Source organism: Petaurus breviceps, unplaced genomic scaffold (genome assembly GCF_028583685.1).
Source record: "Petaurus breviceps papuanus isolate PSGF00001 unplaced genomic scaffold, PetGlider_PUasm1.0 184, whole genome shotgun sequence".
Taxonomy (NCBI): Eukaryota; Metazoa; Chordata; class Mammalia; order Diprotodontia; family Petauridae; genus Petaurus; species Petaurus breviceps.
Genome location: NW_027185793.1, coordinates 4,486,800 through 4,504,263, shown reverse-complemented (window position 1 = coordinate 4,504,263; position 17,464 = coordinate 4,486,800). Strand labels below are relative to the sequence as shown.

The window sequence follows — 17,464 nt, the reverse complement described above, 5'->3', positions numbered from 1 at the left end:
AAATGTCAGCCCCCATATTTGAGACACTAATTAGAAAAAAAAAATAGTGGAGTAGATCACTCAGCACTCTACAAGAAGAGAAAATATTTAGGACAACAACAGAGAAATCCTAATTTAGTTTCATCAAGACACATAATTCTATATCCATAGAACCACAATGACACTGGAAAAAAATTCTCTAAGCATTAAGAATGGAAAAAAGACATCACATTTAACTGTATACCAGTTAGAGAGTTGAATTGCTCTTAGAGAGCAGAGAAAGAACCAGTTAATGGAAAGAGACTGAATATTAGAGAGAGATGAGATGACAACAAGAACAGTCTACTTAGGAAGGGGATAAGAGATGGTGTCTAAGGTATGGGTGCACTTTGGGAGTAGATGGGACATCTCTTCATTGGAGATTAGAGTAAATTAGGAGAAAGTGATGGTGGATAATGCTATCAAAGGATTGTGAAATGAGTAGGCAAAAAGGGGGAGCTCAAGGTCTATTCATCCTTTATTAAGAATTAAAGGGGCAGCTACATGGCACAGTGAATAGAGCACCAGCCCTGGAGTCAGGAGGACCTGAGTTCAAATCCGACCTCAGACACCTGACACACTTACTAGCCATGTGACCTTGGGCAAGTCACTTAACCCCAATTGCCCTGCCTTCTCCCCTCCAAAAAGAAAAAAAAAAAGGAATTAAAATAAATATAGGTATAAAAATAAAGAACATGACCTTGTTAAACAAAACTTTATTTTGGCATGTCCTATACTCTAATCCCAATTAATGTAACTAAACAGATACTCTAAGCCAAGATATCTTTATCAGATGAAAATCTGTTTTGATATATAAAAATCAATCAAATGAGTAAAGTAAGAATGGACAATTCCTAGACACCTCTTTTGAATCAATTAATCAATCAAAAGCATAAACCAAATGCCAACAATTCAATTAATCTAGTTGGAAAGGAGTGAAGTTTTTCAAAGAATTGCAGAAAATCAGATTAAAAAATGTACTGAAGAAAAGAATTAGACATACCTTTAGGGACCCGATCAGCCAGCACCCATTAAGATTGGGAAAGTGAGCCTAGAGCCTGTTCTGCACAGTGATCAACACATAAGGAAAAAGAGCACTGAAAACATCCACACCTATTACTAAAAAGGCATTTGACTCAGGAAAAACAACACAGAAAGGGAAAGAGGGAAAAGAACTAATGATCCCAAAGGTTAAACTCCTCCCTCTAAGAGAATAAAATAACAGATTAAATATCAGGGAATGTTAGAATTGACAGTTTAAATATAACCTACTTAATTACTAGTTTTCTTTCCTGAAATAAGATACCTGTAGCAAATTAAGAGTGTACTGTCTTCACATGCAAACAATGACAAAATTACAGAAAACAAATCAGATCTGTTATTTGAAAGTATAAATGTAAATCGTCTGAACTTCCCTTTCAAAATAAAAATAATTACAGAACAGATGAAGAAACCAAACTGAGAAATATATTGTTTGTTAGAAACAAGTCTAAAGTCAAAAAACTATAGCTAGCATAAAATTTAAAAGTTAATATAAAATATAAAATGCAACTGCAAGTTCAGAAAAGGTAGGGTTGTGAGTAATGGTATTCGAAAAAGTGAAATTAAAATTTCACCTTTGACAATACCTGTATTACCCTGGGCAAATCATTTAACATGCTAGGACCTTAGTTTCCTAATTGGTAAAATGAAGGAATTAAACTAGATGTCATCTGAAGTCCTTCCTAGCTCTAGAACTACAATGCTTAAAAATGTACTTTTTTCTGAGTTAGAAAAAATGAGATGAACAAAAACATTAAATAATTGTAAACGAAAAACTACTTAACAAATTTGTAGCTATTTTCAGTTTATAAGCACCAAAAATTGAAGGGTTAAAATTTAAAACAATATTAATGGCTATACAAGAAGTAGCTAAAAATACAATGATTGGGGACCTCAACAATCCACTATGATAATGTGATAAATCAAACAGAAAATCATAGATTTGAAGCACTTACTTTGTAACTTAGAATTTAAATTAATAGATGTAATTTAGAATTAATAGATGTAATGAGGAAATTCTGAGGATAAAGAAGATATACACTTATTTTCAAGAATAAATATAGCACTGAAAAAAAGTTAATCACATACAGATTAATAAAAAAGTTCTACATAATTTCAAAAAGGCAAAGATTTATACATACTACAAAATAAAATTAACATTAAATGCCAATAATATGAACAAAAATCATGAAAATACATGGGAACTAAAAAAGAACCTTTTAAACAATAATTAGTTTGAAAAAAATAATGGGATGCAGTCAAAGCTGTTCTGATTGTCATTGATATTGTGGATATTGACAAATATCTACATTGGAACAGCTAGGTGATGCAATGAATAGACCACCTGCCCTGGAGTCAGGAGGACCTGAGTTCAAATATGGCCTCAGACACTTACCACTTACTAGCCATGTGACCTTGGGCAAGTCACAACCCCAATTACCTGCCTTCCCCCCTCCAAAAAGCAAAAAATAAAAAAGATAAAATATACACATTAACGATGAAGAAAAGAAAAAAGTGAATTATGCTTCTACCTAAAAGCCCTACAAAAAAATTTTTTGAAGGAATGTTCTATAGTCTTATGAAGATATGAACATTTTACAAGTCAACTAAATTTTTCCAGAGCTTTGTTTTAGGCATAACCTTGAATAAACAAATGACTATCATCAGGAAAAATTACTTTTTTTAGCCTTCAGTACTCCATTCTTTGCTTTGTCTTACTCACAGATGAAAACTTTTCTTCAGTCATGAAGTTAGCAACTTTGTTTTTAACTGATCATATCGCTGTTCTGTCTTCAAGAATCCTTTGACACACCATAAGTAGAGAAAACAATAATAACCCTTCAGTTTCCAGGTCCCTCAGGTTTTCCAGGTTTGCTCTTTCCTGAGATGGATGTTTGGCAGCAGTCATTTTTATCACACTTTCTTTTGTGTTTGAGTGGGACCAATACTGTTTTATTGTGAGTTTCAATGGTCCTTGATATACTTGACTTCTCCATACCAAGAGCTGCTGCAATAATTCTAGCAGTCACTTAATACCATATAAGTGCTACATTTTTTGCATATTTCCTTAGATTAATTTCCAATCTTAAAAAATCACAGAATAAAAACCTAATGAGAGAAATAGAGGATACTTAGATAATTAGAGGAACTGGTTTCATCTGGTTTAAGTCATATTTTGTAAGTGAATAAATATCAGCCAAATATCAACAGAAGTACTCACGTAGCTGACCTCTGCCATCAAGAAATGAAACTTTATCAAAACTATTGCTTGTCTCAAGCAAATCACACAACTGCAAAAGTGCAGTAAGTACCTAATAAATATCTATTTATTCTGGGGTGGGCAGAGAGGGAGAGTTGGAAGGAGAAGCTCCAGTAACTGGAAAAATTGGTAAAGGATTCATTTAGAAATAGTGTTTGAGTTGAGTTTTGAAGAAGTGAAATTATCTGAAGGATGCAAATAGGTTGGAGGAGTCCATTCAAGGTATGTGGGCAACAGTCACGGTAAAGGAATAGAGAAAAATGACGGAGTGTTGTGTGAAGAACAGCAAGAAGAAGTCATGAATGTAGAATACAACTCTAAATTGTGAAAGGCTTTAAATGCAAAAGAGAAAAATTTCTATTTTATTCTAGAGGCCATAGGAAGACACTGGAGTTTACTGAAGAAGGAAGTGATGTAGTTAGACCTGCATTTTTTTTTAAATTACTTCATCAACAGTGTGAAGAGCAGAGGAAAGTGGAAAGACTTCAGATGGAGTACAAGGAAGAGGCTATTGCAACAATTCAAGTAAGAGATAATAGGGTCCTAAACTAGAATGGCAGCCATGTGAGTAAAGAAAAGGGGATGGTTTTAAGAGTAGTTGTAGAGGTAGAAATGACAAGATTTGGCAAACAATTATTTGGTTGTTTTCAATTCTCCCTCAGTTCCATAAATAGAGTGAGGGAAAGTAAATAGTTAAGAATAATGCTAAGGGATCAAATCTGAATGACAAGGACATGGAGGTGATGAGGGACAGAATCCCAATAGGTTAAGCAGGAACCCTGATCTCATCCACGACCAGGAAACCTGCAAGGGCGTCTGGAAATAATTCAGCTCAGCCTTGCTTGGAGTTAGAGTTGAGAAAGTTTATTGTTACGCCTCTATGAGAAATGGACAAGAGCCCTTTAGGGGACCTGCGAGTGAGAGGGGTACATGCTTTTACCTTTAAAGGGTAGGGCTGACATTGTCAGGGCTGACTGGAGAGGAGGGGCCTCAGTGCATAGATAGATAGTTTAGATAAGATTTGGGCCAGGCCAAGGAGACAAAAGGCAAGGACAAAGGAGGGTGTGGGCCATGCCCAGGCCGGAGAAATGAAGAGATTAAGTAAGAACAAAGGAGTCACAAGGTGTTGCCTAGGCCTAGTGCATAGGGGGAAGGGGCAGAGCGCAAGGTGGGGAAAGGAATTTTACAGATATACAAATTGCAGTTACAACTGCACAGACTGGTTTTTACAAGTTGGTTTCACAAATTGACCTAGACCCCAGGCACCCCATCAGAAGTGCCCTTGACAGAAAAAGAAAGTTCAGAACAGAAGACGGATGGGTGGCAGGAGAAGATAATAAATTCTGTTTTGGACATAGTGAACTTGAGATGTCTGTTGTATATCCAATTTGAAATACCCTGTAGGTAAACTGATAAATATGGGACTAGAACCCAAGAGAGATTCTCAGATATAGATCTAGGAAATATGAGCAAGAAATGATAAGTAAATGTATGTAAGTTGATGAGATCACCAAGAAAGAAAGTGTAAAGAGAAAAGGGCCCAAAATGGAGATTTGGAGTACATTCACAATTGTGGGCAGGTTGTGGATTATGATCCAGCATATGAGACTGAAAAGGAGTGGTCAGACAGGCAGGGCAATAATAAAGAGAGCACAATGCACAAAAAAATAAAAGGAGAGAGGAGACAGAGATGAACAGTATCAAACACTAAGCAGCTAAATGGTAATGGATAGAGAGCAGAACTTGTAATCACAAAGACTCTGAGTTCAAATTCTGCCTCAGATGCTTATTATCTTTGTGACCTTTAGTAAATCACTAATCTCTCTGAACCTCAGTTTCTTCATCTGTAAAAGTGGGAAAACAATGACACACCTCTCTTGCAAGGGCTATTGAGAGGATCAAATGAGTTAAAAGCACTTCACAAACCTTAAAGTGCTATGTAAAGGCTAGCAGTGATTAAATACATCAGAAAGATCAAAAAGGACAAGGATTTGATAAGAAATCATTGATAACTTTGGAGAAAGCAGATCTTATTGAGTAATGAGATTAGAAACCAAATTGAGAAGTGTTGAGAAGTCAGTTAAAGTGAAATGGTGGGAATTTCTCATGCTATTTGTATGGATCAAATGAGATTACAAATAGATGAATGTGCATACAATTTGGTAGTTTGAACTGGTTGACTAATAGAACGGTCATTAATGTCAATGTGGAAGTGATGGAATATAGTCTCTGGAAAACCCTTTTAACTCTGATTGAATGTCCCACTTGATGAGGCATTTGCCTGAGGCCGTGAGCCTTTCATTATAGCTACCCCAAATCTTTGTTACCCTTAAACTAGCATAGCCCTCCACTGTCTGTCATTTCCAGGTAGCCTTCAGCCATTTCCCCCCTTTAATCTCATTACTGGAGTCTGACCTCAGTCTCTTCAAGATCCTCCTTAGACTCCTCCTCAAGACCCTCCCCAAACTCCTCCTCTACACCACCCCTAAATCCTCCCACACTCTTTCTGTATTTAAGATCCATCTTGCCTCCATGATGGGGCTGAGACTTCAATCTAGCTTGTCCAATACAAGCATCACAGATACTTAGGCTCTTTAAGAGTCTATCCATTATGGCAAATCTTTAATAAACTTTGCTTTACTTTGACTGAGAGAAGACTTGAGTCGAATTCATTCAGCAGGACCTAGCATGTTGATATTTTGGGGTCTTCAGACTAAACCCTAAACATCAACAGAAGGAAGTTTCTTGTGGAATACTCAAAAATCTGTGTTTGTCCATGTGTGGTTGGTTTAACATTTTTTTCAGTGACTTAGATAAAAACATAAATGGAATGCTTGCAAATTTGTGGATGACACAGAATTAGGAAAAGATAGCTATCCTGGTAGATAACAATTAGTATTTTAAAAGATTTCAACAGGCTATAATATTGGGCCAAGTCTAATAAAATAAATTAATACAGATAAATGTAAAATCTTAAATTTGTGTTTGAGAAATCAACTTCACAAATACATGATGGGTAATTAAGGGGAATTGATTTGAAAAAGATCTAGAGGTTTTATTGAATTTCATTAGGGTGTATAATGTAATATAGCAGCCAAAAAATATTTAAATGTTAGAATGTATAAAGAAAAGAATAATTCTCAGGAGGGAGATGAAAATTCTGCTGCATTCTTCCCTAGTCAGATTATATCTGGAGTACTGTGTTCAGTTCTGTGTACAACATATTAGAAATGGCATTAATGAAATGGAGTGTGTATAGGGCAAACAGTATGGTGAAAAGTCTCAGCATTAGCTCATATAAGGAGGAACTAGTTATTTTTATCCTGGTTACTAGAAGGCTTTGCCTAAGGGTCATGAAAGTTGTCTATGAATATTTGAAGGAGTAGCCTCAATAAAGAGGGATTTAAATTTGTTCTTCTTGTTCTCATAATGTGAAATTCAATGCAATGGAAGGAGAGGTTGCAAAGAAGCAAATCTAAGTTTCCTATGTCTTCATGCTGCCCTATTGATTGCTCAGAGCACCACCCCCATTTCTACACCCTACCCAGGTCTATCTTCTTTATTATTCTATACTATGATCAGTACCTGTCTCTTAAGCCTTCTACAACCAACTTACCTATCCAATATTACATTGTTATAGGACTTTCCTCATAGTCGATCGTCAAACTAAAAATGGTACAATAAGTCACTGAAGATGAATTTTCAAAAGAAGAAAAATCTCCATTGCCTAGCTGTATGATTTTCTACAAGATAAAATCTTGAACAGAAACTTTTGCTTCCTCTCACTCAACTAGTGCCTATCCCTAGAGATACATGTGCACTGGGCCATTGGGTTAGGAGAAGCCATGAAGTATATGATTTGATTGAGAATTAGGCAATCGAGAATAAGCATACACAATGGAAGGTGAAGAGGACTAAAGATGGAGGTGAAGTAGCCAGAGTGGCTGGTGTTAAGAGCAACCAACCATAGTCAGATGGGACAAATGTACTGAGAGGCATATCCAACTGGTGCAAAACTGTACAGAATTGATAGAGTACCATTTTTTTTCCTGTCCACCCTATACTTTCTTCCACCAGGAAAAGTATTTTTTTTAATTCAATGCTTCTCTGTTATTTATAATCTGTTACTTTTATGTTTAATTAACTTAAATGCTGACTTAGATAAAGAAGTGATTGGTCACAAATAATTTGATTTTCTTGCTTCGTTATTTATGAGAGTGGTGAAAGTGCGAGAAACAGTTTCATGCAAGAGACAGACAGTGAAAGGAACATTGGTCTGGATCCACTGTTTGTTTAAAAATTGTCAAAACTCTATCCTGACTAGAGTTCCTAACCTAAATGAATCTTATTGATGTTAATTTCTTTTCTTTTTTGAATAAAAGTCACAACAAAGCAGGGTACAAGTTTCATCTAGGTTTTTCCACTCTTAGGTGAAAAACAAGGTGATCACCATTACTGCTTGGTAGGGGTTGGATGTTGTTAAGTTATACTATCTTCTTCCTTATTTCCTCCCAAGCCAATATGCAGAAATAAATCTCTACCCTATATTCTTAGAGAAGTTTTCATGGAAATTAAAATCACCATTTCATTTCACAACCATATAAAGTAAGCACTACTCAACTGGCACCACCAATTTTTTCCTTCCAGGAAAAAAAAATGCAAGCCCATAAGCTTCCTAACTCTGTTATTTCCAGAAATATGGGAAAAGATAGCAATAGAGGATATACATAATAATTATACTGCCCAAAATCCTGAATCTGTTTGTTAAGGTTTTCTGGCTATGATTGGGACTCAAGATAGTGATGGAGTAAAGAATGGGTTCACTTTCTCTTAAGAAACTAAATTAAATTATCATTTATTTAGCATCTAATATATGCAAGCACTGTTCTAGGCACTCAGGAAACAAAAACATATATTATTTAAGCCCCTCTTTCCATGAGTGTAAAATTTATTGGAGATGAGAAGGGAAGTTTAATTTTCAAGTTATCATGATTCAAAAAAGATTAAAGGAAAGAAACACTGGGTAAAGTTTAGTTTGGTTTGGTCTTTCTATAATCACATATATATTATACCTACTTTGTTCAATCATATAGATAGTTAGATATTTTCTACACAAATTCAGTGGCAAACAGTATCAGTAGAAAGGACATGTTATCCCTGTGTACATATTTTATTTATACATTTTCATACCACATTTTTCATTTCTTCATATTTTAAATTCAGGTATGCTTTAGAATGGACTTATTTATTAGCCCAGCACAAGGCCTTTCACAGAGAAGATGCTTACTAAATTATTGTTGATTGATCAGTTGATCAATGGATCCCAATGAAAGGTGCTTCTGAAAGCAATATAAGAGTTCATTTCATTTGTGAGATCAAATTTTCCCATAAGAATACAATACAATCTGAACCTATTATACTGAGTCAGAAATTATTTCTCTAGAGTGGTATTGCCTCTTTAATCTAGTCATAAAATTTAGCTCTTTCCCAATTTAACTGACAAATCTAATTACTCTAATGAGTTTATTTATAGTCACTATTCAATAAATATCGATAGTCTCTCAACCCTGAAGAATATTATCGAATTAAATCTCAATATGTGTTAATAGCTTTTTTAAATTACTTGATGTTTGGATAAAAGGTAAGAAAAGAAAGAATTCCTTTTCAGTGGAAAGAAAAAAGCACAGCCTGTGGAAATATAGCATATATTCATAATTTAAAATGCTAATACTATGACATTCATTTAATAATTCATTCTCTGACATTCATTTAATATGGCTAAGTGAATAAGCTATTTTATGGTTATAAGGAAGATCTCTTTCAAGGAATCATCTCCCAAGTTATTGTTTCAACACAATAAGAGGCCTAGGGTTAAGGTACCATCCAAGGTGACTATCCTATATCTATAAGTGCTTTATTGTCTTTGGAACATTAATTATATTAGTTCCTTTAATTCTTTCAAAATGCTAAATAAGGAAGACATGATGGATAGTTATATTGTCTTTAAGTAATAGGAGACTGAGAAAATGGGAAAAAAATGTATGGCTAAAAGGTCACTATTTGCCCACTACCATACTATCCTACCTTCCTAATACTATTCAACTTTGCATGTGAGAAACAAGAAGCAAAGTATGTCAAGACTTCAAATATCTATAATTTTACCAATGTGGGTACTTCCTTCACAGGCACAGATCACATTCCCTCCATAACTTAATAAATGGTCCTTGTGATTTGTTGATGCCAAAAGTTCATCAACTTATGCCAACCTACTGATGAGTCTCTCCACATTTAGTCAAACTCATAAAGGCTAGAGATATAAAACTCATCAGCAGGATCATATTAAAAGACTTTCTAGCTTGGCATGAATAGTCAGAGTTGATAGTCCACCATTACAATCTTTGAGAATACAGGGCTACCCCTTTACCATAATGAGGCATGAAATAACTTGCCAGTGTAGGACTTAAAATATGAAGGCTAGACTTAGCAATTTGTATCTTTTTAAAATTTTTCTTAAAATGTTTTTTCGCATGAAGATCTGTCTTCTCTTCCTTTCATCCCACCATGGCCATTGAGAAAGTAAGCAAAACAAAGCACCTGTTACAAATGTGTAGTCAAGCAAAATGAATGCCCACCTGTCCAAAACAATAAATAAATCATATATAATTTTTTGCTTTTCTTTTTCTTTAGATTGTGAGCTCCTTGAGGACAGAGACTGTCTTTTGACTTTCTTTGTATCCTACATGGCCTACCATTCATAAAATACTTATTGATTGACTGACTCAGCTCCTATATTCTGGAATGTTCCCCACAGAATATCCCCTAATGTCCAAAGACCTCTCTGCCTGTTTCCCTATGCCAAAGTGGGTTTTAATTATGACTCATTATTTTTTTCATGAATTTCCTGATCAGGACTAGGTCTGGTGCATTTTATAGCTCTTTGTAGAGTTGGGTTGAGGAGCACAGCTGTGTCCCTTCCTGCTACTTCACCATCTTGGCTCCACTTCCCTTGGGAAGTCAGTGTTATAGATCCACACCTCTTTTTCCTTTAAATCTCACTTTGTATATTGTACACTTGGAGTAACCAAGACTATGATTATATTCAACGTCCATATGTTTTCCACAGTACATGTGTGAAATTAACAACATCATCTGAAGAGATGGAAACAGGGTTAAAGGCTACTGAGATTTTCCAATTTTCTGCATCAAATAAAAATATTTTAGCCAAGTTTTACCTTCAAGATCTGAACAAATAGATTACATGACAAATTACTGATTTAATACCCACTGTCCTCTATCCCATCAAGGCAAAAGAAATGTGACAGTTCAAATTACTTGAATAATGCTTGCACATTGTTCTTCAATTCTCATTGTTTCTGGGTAAATACATACAAAAAATGAAATTGTGGATCTGGCATTTGGTAAATGTTCATAAGTCCTGATCCTGAGACAAACTGACATGTGCTAGAGCTACAAGAGATATGTATAGTACAATGAAGTGTAATGAAGCTATTGCACAATGATCTTCATTTTAGATGAGGATACACAGTCCTCAAAGTGCAGTTCAGAAAAATCTCATAATAATTTTGCTCTGTGTAGCCAATTTTGAGTCAAATCTAAAGCTTCTCATTTGAATGCAAAACTTTTCCATCTAAAGTGAAAGGGAAAATATGCCATTACCATGGGAGTAATGTGGAAAAGAAAAAAGACTTTGCCAGTAGATTTTGGAAATAAAGCCCTGTGCAATTGGTATCTACATGTACTCAATGTCAATTCAGGTTTTTAGATACCAATGTTTCATTCTTAAGTTTTAAGTCATCTGTTACCCTAGGGTGTCTAATAAGGGTATCTGGAAAGGGGAAGTCATATATCTAATGCTGTCCTCAGAATCTTTTGATAACTCACTTAACAATCTTTTATCCAACAGTATCAACTCAATATTCCATTTTCTTGCGGAAGGGTTTTGACCAATTCAGCTGGAAAATTCAAGTATCTAGGGACAATACAGAGTGGCGGGGGCGGGGAGGGGATACAATAAAGGTCAGGATGGGGAAGGATTAGGGTTAGAATGAGGGAAAGGAGGGAGGGAAGTAAGCAATATTACTGACTCTCCAAAAATATAATCTTGAATGTTCAGTAGTCAGAATTTTACAGGAATAATATTTCTCATCTTCCGAGTCAAATAAGATATCAAGCTTAGCAGTAGCTACTTATATCAAAGTGTAACACAATGTTATAATAATTAGATCATTGTAAACCAAAAAGTTAATACAATGGCCCTTAAGAAGTCCACTTAGTTGCCTTTGACTTTAGAGACTCACTTTATATGAAAAGTCATGAGCTCAGTCACAACTGCTAATTGTGCATCCCCAATTAACAAAAATTTCCAACACCTAGTAGAGGTTGGGTTTGGTGTCTAAATGTATATTTATCTCTAGCTAACCCTTGGCTAGAAATTTGATAATTTGAGAAAATTCAATTTATTGTAAACATTTGTATAAGGAAATAGCATATTAAAGTTTTTTTAGACAGAAAGACAGACACCAATGAAGGGGATATTGGGTAAAGAGCTGCCCTTCTCTTAGGACTTTGCCTAGACTGTATACTCAGAGTTAAAGGCTCTCCTCATCATTTCACACTGTCTTGTCACAGCTTAGTCCTCCCTTTATCCTATATTTGCTCACCTCTCAAATCCAGACTACGTAGCTAGGTGGTACAGTAGATAGAGCACTCAGCCTGGCATCAGGAAGATACATCTTCCCAAGTTTAAATCTGGCCCCAGATACTAACTGGTTGTGTAACCCTGGGTAAGTCACTTAACCCTGTTTGCTTCAGTTTCTCATCTGTAAAAAAAATTATCTGAAGAAGGAAATGGCAAACCACTGCAATATCTTTGTCAAGAAAACCCCAAATGGGGTCACAAAGAGTTGGACACAGCTAAAATTGAATAACCTTTTTGTCTTTCTTGCCACCCTTTCATTCTCTCTTGGTAATATTAGCTATGGGTTCAATTATTTTTATTTAAATAACTCCAAAATTATTATGTCAACCAGCCCTATTTTCTCTTCTAAGCTCCAGTCTCACACAGATTGCAAACTCCCATTACAAGTTGTTCTCACCTATGGGTTGCCACTGGACTCCAATGACTCTCGAGGAGGAAGTAAGGGCTGGTGAAGTTGCACAGCCCTGCCTCACTTGAATCCAATTCACTTACAAGTCAAGACATCATCCTCTTGATGTCATTGGTTCTCTTTGAAAAACAAAGAATCAACAACAAGACTTCACCGAGAAAATGACTCATTGTGACTTTTTCATGGCTTTCTCCAATCAGAATTCAGTTTGGTATGTCCTTCTTTTCCATTTTTTATAGGACATTCATCCACACTCAATCTTGTCCTAACCAATCTATTCTTTTTTTAAGGTATTTCAACTTTTAGAATTTTGTCTTGGATTTCATTTCTATATCTTTCCTTGTAATTTTCCCCCACCCCATTGCTCTTGGCTGTTTCTTTTAAACTATTATTGGTTAAGTTATTGCTGAAGTCTGAGGGAGGAGTGATGGACTGCTGGCAGTCATGTATAGCTCTCACTTTTCTACATGGAGTAGAACAATGGTCTCAAAATCAAATTGAAATATTGACTTAGAAAAACACTAATTAACATTGTTGTACTGCTGTTTTACTTATTTTTGTTAAACACTTTCCAATTACATTTTAATCTTGTTTGGACAGCATTCAGGAGGTTTGTAGGCTGGTTGGGACCAGTATTTGATACTTCTCAAATAGAAAACTAGCAAGTCTGGCTGATAGTAGCTTCTAGGTCTTTTTGACTATGAAATCCTAGAAGAGATAGATATCAATTTGGGTGATAGTACACACCATGAAATAAGGTCTTGAATAGGGCAAATGCTGAACCAGATGATAATTTGTAGAGGGGTGCAGGTCTACCATGTTTCCCCAATAATAAGACACTGTCTTACTATTTTTTTTTTGGACAGAAAAACACCAGAGGGCTTATTTTCAGGGGAGGGCTTATTTTAATGAACATTGACAGCAATTTTAATAAACAGGTAAATGTGAACAAAAAAGTGTACCTTTATTCAATAAGCAAATCACTGGGGAAGAACAGGATGACGCGCTCACTGCTGCAGCTCTGATTGGATGCAGCTCGGAGCGCAGCGTGCGTTTCACGGGGGGGGGGGTGAACAGTACATACAGAGGGTACCGTAATGTAGCGTGTAGCACAGGGGATCACCTTCACTACAGTAGCAATCTCAATAGGGCTTATTTTGGGGGGAGGGCTTATTTTAGAGGAATCTTACACAGTAAGGGGAGGGCTTATTTTCGGGACAGGTCTTATTATCGGGGAAACACGGTATGGATATGTCAGTTGGGGCTGGGCAGGAGCTCAGTATAACAGTAGAAGCAGTTGATTCTGGTGGTACAGTAGCAGACCCAGCACCCAAGAACAAGAGAACTGAATACTGGGATAGAATGAGATCCCAGGGGACCCCTGTCCTAACTCTAGATGCAAAAACAGGTGCCATATGGCAGTTCTGTTGCCTACCACCTGGTTCTGGGTCAAAATTCTATGGAAGATTGGAGTGGTCATGGTAGTGAGGGAACAGTGTTATTACCTCTATAAAAAGCAAGGAACAAGGGGCAGCCAGGTGGCTCAGCAAGTAAGAGCACCAGCTCCAGTGTTAGGATGACCTGGGGATCAAATCCAGGCTCAGACACTTAGCACCACACCCAGAAATAACTGGTTGTGTAACCTTGAGCAAGTTACTTAACCCCGATTGCTTTAAAAAAAAAAAAAAAAAGGCAAGGAGCAAGTTCCAAAAATATAGATTCATGCTTTCAGCCCAAGAATAGTTTGAAGACCCAGTATTAACCTTTAGTCTTGATTTTAAGCCTGCAATGGAATAAACAAGGGCAGGAGACCAAAAACAAAGAGGAACCAACAGTTCAGTCACTCTGAACCTACACAAGCTCCCAGAAGGCAAAGTATAACTGAGTCCAGTAGTAATCTACACAAACTCAACCACACACAAGCCAATAATCCAAACAAGGTCAGGAATACTAGGAGGGTAGTGAACAGACCTCTTCTAGGATCACACCATTTAGGAAGCAATAAAAACTTACAGGCCCCAAAACTGAGCTGTGAAAGCAGAAGGACATAAAAGACGGGAGATCGGGCTAGACATCACCTGAGAATGTACAAAGTCAAAGGCCACATAAAGTCTAAAGTCAAGAAATAGATGGAAAAATGAGCAAACAAACAAATAAATAAAAAGTAACTAACTATAAAAAGCTATAGTGACAGGGAGAATCAGTACCCAAACTCAGAAAAAGATAACGACTTAAAAACATCCACAAGCAAAACCTTAAAGAAAAATACATGTTGGACACAGGACAAGTTGCAGGAGAAAATATACTAATGGGAGGTCTCAACTTACCCCTCTCAGACATAAATAAATATAACTACAAAATAAACCAAAAAAAAGCTAAAAAGATTAATTGAATTCTGGAAAAGTTTTATATAGCAGATCTCTGGAGAACATTGAATGGGAATAGATTAGAGTATACTAATTTCTCAGCTGTGCATGTCACCTTCACGAAAATCAATCATATAACAGTTCATAAAATACAAACAAAAGCAAAAAAAATGCAAAAATATTAAATGTATCCTTTTTTCTGGTTGTAATTCAATAAAACTACATTCAATAAAGTACATTTGAAGCATAGATTAAAAATTTTAAACTAACCTAATCCTAAAGAATGAATGAGTCAAAGAATAAATCACAGAAACAATCTATAATTTCATTAAAGATAATGACAACAATGAGTTAACCAATATTTGTGGGATGCAATGAGAACACTACTTAAGAGAAAATGTATCTCTAAGTAAATAAAAGATAGAAAGAGAAAATCAATTATTTGGGCATGCAACTGAAAAAGATAACTAGAAAAAAAATTTTAATTATAACACCAAAGTAAAAATCCTGAAAATCAAAGGAGAAAATAAAATTGAAAATAAAAAATCATTTAACTAATAAATAAACCAGAAGGATTTTTTTTTGAAAAACCAATAAAAAAGATAAATCATTGGGTAATTTGATTTAAAAAAAAAAAAAGAAAAACAAAATACTAGCATTAAAAATGAAGAGTAAATTCACAAGTAATGAAGATGAAATTAAAGCAATCATGAGGAGTAATTATGCCCAACTCGATGATAATAAAATCAACAATCTAAATAAAATGGAAAATATCTACAAAAAGTTGCCTGGGTTAATGGTACAGGTAATAGAATATTCCAATGACCCTGTCTTAGAAAAATAAATTGAACAAAACATAAATGAGTTACCTGTGGGAAAAAAGACCCAAGACTAGATGGATTTATAAGTAAATTCTACTAAAATTTTAAAGAACAATCAATTCCAATACTACATAAATTGTTTGAAAAAATAAGAAAAGAAGGAGTCCTACCAAATTCCTTCCAGACACAAACTGGCCTTGATATTTAAACCAGGGAGAGCAAAAACAAGAAATAAAACTACACAAAAATTTCCATAATTAATATTGATGCAAATTTTTAAAATAAAATACTAGCAAAGAGATTACAATAATATATTACAAGATTATGTATTGTGATCTGGCTGGATTCATAGCAAAAATGCAGGGCTAGTTTAATATAAGGAAAACTATAAGCACAATGGACTAAAATAATAACAAAAACAACAAAATCATATGATTATTTCAATAGATACAAAAAGCTTTTGACAAAATATAAAATGCATTCCTTTTAAAAAAAACGCTAAAAAGCATAGGAATGAATGGAGCTTTTCTTAAAATGATAAGTAACATTCAAAAACAAGCATTATCTATAATAAGAGTAAAGTAGAAGTCTTCTCAGTAAGATCAGGGATAGAGCAAAGATGGCCATTATCACCATTATTATTCACTCTTATACCAGAAATGCTAAGTATGGTAATAAGAGGGAAAAGAAATTGAAGGATTAAGCACAGGCAACAAGGAAATAAAGCTATCACTTTACAGATGATATGATGCTTTACTTAGAGAAATCTAGAGGGTCAACTAAATAAAATAGTTAAAACAATTAACAACTTCAGCAAAGTTATAAGCTATAAAATAAATCATCAGCATTTCTCTGTGTTATCGACAAAACCCAACAGGAAGAGATGGAAAGAGAAATTTCATTTAAAATAACTATAGATAGTATAAAATACCTGAGAGTCTATTTGCCAAGACAAACCCAGGATCTAAATAAATGCAATTACAAAACACTCTTTACACAGATAAAGTCAGATATAAGTAACTGGAGAAATATTAATTACTTATTAGTAAGCCAAGCCAATATAATATTTATCTTTTTTTAAAACCACATTACTAATGCAGAAATTTGTCTTGCATGACTTCATATTTGTAATGAGCTTTGCGTTTCTTACCTTATTTAATAATGTGTAATGAGTTTGTGCTTCTTAACAGGAGGGAAAGATTCTGGAACTGAAAAATAAAATAAAATTGAATTTTAAAAACACAGAGGCAGAAATAGTCAAATTAGGGTTCTTGAGGGGTGACTTATAAGAAGAATTATCATTTTAGAACAGTCTATGGAGAACTTTACCAAAATACAAAAGACTCTGAAATATAAAATAGAATAAGGAGCACTCATATATTCAACAATGAAAACCAGTAGAGCAAAATTGAAATGTTGAAAAATAAGAGTCATGAATGTATATTCCCAATCAAGAAACAACTGATTTGGAAAACAGGATTAAGAGAGAGAATTTAAGAATCATTCAGCTGCACAAAAGGTATGATGATGCAACCATAACAAAAACCTGAATGTCAAATATCGTAAGATAGAAAGGATATGATTGATGAGAACTATTTGAATCCATAAATAAAGTGGAAAAAAGCAGGCAAAAATCACTTGCTACCAGTGAGAAAATCCAAATTTAACACATACAAAAATGTAATTGCCAAATTCCAGAGGTTGCACATCAATAATGATAATAATAACAATAATTCAGTAAGAAACCAGAAACCAATAATGTACCAAAGACCCCAGAAACAATCACCCAAGATTATGCAGCAAATATAAAAGAAGTTAAAGATTATAATG

The 17,464-nt window shown here is 34.8% G+C and overlaps 1 long non-coding RNA gene across 1 annotated transcript in view; it reads right to left on the bottom strand.

Annotated features, from left to right (window-relative positions):
- LOC138161244 (uncharacterized) overlaps positions 1 to 17,464 on the bottom strand; it is a 196,559-nt gene that overhangs the window by 98,566 nt on the left and 80,529 nt on the right. The window contains exon 2 of the long non-coding RNA XR_011168312.1: positions 16,785 to 16,842. This is a non-coding gene — a long non-coding RNA (uncharacterized lncRNA). The remainder of the gene's footprint in view (positions 1 to 16,784; positions 16,843 to 17,464) is intronic.